At 32.3% G+C, this 3,961-nt stretch overlaps 1 pseudogene; it reads right to left on the reverse strand.

Annotated features, from left to right (window-relative positions):
• Positions 1-270: 270 nt before the first annotated feature.
• On the reverse strand, positions 271-1,568 carry LOC136275641 (beta-1,3-galactosyl-O-glycosyl-glycoprotein beta-1,6-N-acetylglucosaminyltransferase 3-like; annotated as a pseudogene).
• Between the last annotated feature and the right edge of the window lie 2,393 nt (positions 1,569-3,961).

The raw sequence follows: 3,961 nt of genomic DNA on the forward strand, positions 1-3,961 counted from the left end.
GCTACATGTACATTAGGCTAACTCACCTTTTTCATTAAACCCCTTAAAGAAAGGTTTTTCTAAATGCTTTGTTATTCTTCTTATATATAATTATACCTAATTATTGTCATGGTCAAAATAATTAGAATTAAGAACAGTGTATCCCAATAAATTTCCTTGGATGTTAGAAATTTTTACTTTCATATATACAAAATAGCTCCGTTAATCTATAGAATATAGAATAAAGCTATACATTTCAACTTCTTCTGATATCATATATAAGTAAATATGTTAAGATTTTATTAAACGGTTAGAATAATAACTTTCAAAAGGTACAGTTGTAAACGTCTTGTTGAAATACAACTCTTCCATACACATCAAGGCAAAAGGTTGATAATAGTGATAAAATTTGTTGATAAAAAGTGTTTTTTCTTGTACTTTTTTATTTAAGTCTCTCTCTCAATCCGAAAACACATATATTGCGGACGTACATCCCATGACAGACTTCCCTTGCTGATCCCTTGGATTGCCACATCACACCAACAGTTATCCATGATTTCGGGTTTGGAACCCCTGAAGCTGATGTGAAACAAAAAAAAAACAAACTATGAAGTTGCAAACAAATATGTTTGTGTGAATAAATACCGGTGGGAGTTTTTTCCTTTATTTTCAGTACTTATTCTTTTTAAACTAATATTAATTCTCCATAATACGTACAATGAAAACAGCCTACCTAAGTATTGTATGCGTGGAGCACCAAGGTCTTTGTTGAAAGCGAGAGTGGCCCAGAAAGTTTCATCTGGGCTCAAAGTATCTTCTGTCCATTTTAGGATATCCCTTGCTTTGGGATTTCTCAAGGCAAGCTCCACAAAACTTCTGCTAAATGTACCGTATGCTCTCAACTTCGGCTACTGTTACGTTATGAGGGGTGGAGCTTTGATCTTTCCCGTGGGTTCTAACTTGGATGTTTTGTAATTCTCTTTGTATGTCTGGTTGGTTCGGTAGTGTGATGCCTTGTCATAATAGCTTTCAATGCTGTTTGTCACGTTTAATATCTGTAACACTTTCACAATTTCTGAATTAGTTTTTAATGGATATTCTTGAGCAGGTAAATTGACGAGATATTTCCACTTTACATCTGAATAGTTCAAAAGATCACTCATACAGTTGAGGTCTGCTTTCAGTCGAAAATAACCCTTGTAGATGACATCCTCCAGCGTCGATTTAACGAAAACATTAGACAGACATTTTGAAATAGCTTTATTGGCTTTATGCAATGAAGGACTGGAACTACGGTCCACGTGTATGCAGTAAACATTGTGAGGCCGTTATATAGCCCTGAGAAGTTTTTCAGTCTGAACAACATCTTTGTATGTTATTATGGAATATGCAATGGGAAAATCTAGTTCAATTTGTGACACTATGAATCGACTATAGTCAAAGGTAATCAAAAACTTGCCACAGTTTAGAGCAAGTTTCTCAATTTGTCTCTCGTTTAGAAATGAAAACATAGTGTTGTTCATGATTTCAGACGCATGCGCTATGTAGTCTTTGTTACCTTCAATGATTTGCTGACAGTCGACTTCCATATATTAGAAATATAAAATATTTATTTCATAATGTTCATTCCATGTAATTCAGTCAAAATTAAAGCAGGAAAAGAATTCCTTTAACTTGAAAGGAAATGCAATATGTTTTTCTGTATTAATTATTCATTTCATAATGCATCATTCCGTGTATATCAAAAAAAAATGCTGCCGGGAATTGCAGTCAAATAGATATCTGAACTTTAAATTCAGCACAATATCTTTTCCTGTATAAAATATTCATTTATAATGTGCCATTCTATGTAAATCAATCAAAATTGATGCAGGGAATTGCAATGAAAAAATTCTCTAAACTTTAAGTAAAACAAAAATGTGTTTTCTTTATAAAATATTTATTTTAAAATATATCAGTCCTTGTGTATCAATTAAATATATCACACATGATACGGATGGCTGCAGTGAAAGAATGCTCTGAATTCTAAATCAAAAAGCAATCGTTCCTGTACATTGAAAGACAGTGATTTAGAATAAAAAGATTTTCAGAAGTTAAACATTTCACGTTTTCTTTATTTTTTTATTTCCTGCATAAGAAATGAAAGCTTGCTATTAAAGCAATAAAAAGGTAGTGTTGACGGCTACAAGTTTGTACATGATAGACTTTACAGTTTGAACCAGTTCAAATTCAATAAAGTCAAGTTTATAAGTACGAAATACTAGCTGCATCTAACGAATACGTATTTTTAACGGAAGGTAAATATATTATTAAACATCTTAAAATGGTACCGATAACGATATATATTTGAAATATTTCAATTACAAACATTGTTATTTTTTAGATTTCGAAAACTTACTACCCTTTACCAAAATAAATTTGTACATGACATAGTGAAGCAACATTGTTTACACATATGCTTCGAATCTGACACCGCCCACTCCCCCCCCCCCCCCCCCCCCCCCCGCCAAAAAAGCACGATTACGGATTTATCAGTTTGATTTAGATTTTGCACCCTTTTTGGGAGTTGACCTATGTTCAACCTTCCTAAGCTGTCACGCAAACTCAGCACAAGAATAATTTGTGTGGGGCAAACTACTCAATTTAACGTCAATTTTGTCTTCCGCTTTCAAATAATTTGTGTTAATCGATGTTGATGAAATACATGAACAGATGAATATGATGTTAATAATAACAATTTCATATTTTCTATTTAAATTATTATTAAATTTTTGATAGATACCTGATGATATAATATGTATGTATAATGAAATATTGTTTTTGTTTATGTTTTGTTACGAAACGTGCTTTTTAAAAAAGAAGTGCTCTTGACGAGACGGACACGGTGGCGTGAAACCTCTTGTTTGTTTTATAGCTTTTAAGTAATGGATACCTTGAGTATATCAGATCAATTTGTGTACGAATACATTACAATTTTTCGTGTGAAAATTTATTAGTTTTATTTTTCGTACACTAAAATATTCATACTCGATAGCGTCATCAAGTTTTTTTCTACATTCGAAGAAGATCGAAATGTTTATTGGAGAAAAAAAGAAAATCAGGTTTTTGCCAAATCCTGTCAAAGTCAAGATAAATGCCGAAATAACGTTTTACTGCACGAATTCGTATTTTCACTAGAAAGTCAGCAATTTCTTTTGATTAGAACTGTATATGTGCGAGCCATTGTCCGACGTTCACGTGTTTTTGTTTTGTAGTTTAGGTACAATAAGGCCTGTGTTACACTTCTGATTACGTTTATGTCTTTGATAAAAGAATCTGTAATTTGAGTATTTTAGAATGAACCTGAATTCAAAAAAAGACTTTTGTCGTGATTTGTGGTTCATATCTAGTGTGTTTTGTTAGTCTGCGAATCTGAAAGTTATAATAATTGAAGTCTTGAGTGCTCTGAATCTCGAAAGGAATTAAATATCTCTTTAAAGTGATTGAGGGGTTGTGTCAATAATATGACGTTGATGTTTCAGTGGTATTTATTCATTTGTGCAATAGTATTAACTATGACTGTTCATAGTAGTGGTCTGTAAAATCATTGTGCTGCCGGGTGTAAGAGGCAAAGTCTTATGAGTTGGCAGGTTTTTAATCCGTGAAATCTAAAAAATGTTGTTTTGAAACCCCTCATATACTAGAAACCTTACTCAGTTTTGCTCTTTACAACAAATGCAAGTATGGTTGAACTTAAAAAATGTGATGTTGATTTTAATAAATAAAGAACTTTGAGTTGAAAAACATGGAAAAAAAATGACATTGATTATTGAGATTAAATCGTAGAAACAAACAAAGAGATGAACATTCTGGAGATGAACCTTAAATGCAAATCAAGGACAGGGGACTAGAACAGTTATTTTTCTGACATACATCAATGAAAGGGAAGGGCGTATTGATACATGTGTATGTCCAGTGTATCAACTTATTATGAGGTAATTTT

Source organism: Magallana gigas, chromosome 5 (assembly GCF_963853765.1).
Source record: "Magallana gigas chromosome 5, xbMagGiga1.1, whole genome shotgun sequence".
Taxonomy (NCBI): Eukaryota; Metazoa; Mollusca; class Bivalvia; order Ostreida; family Ostreidae; genus Magallana; species Magallana gigas.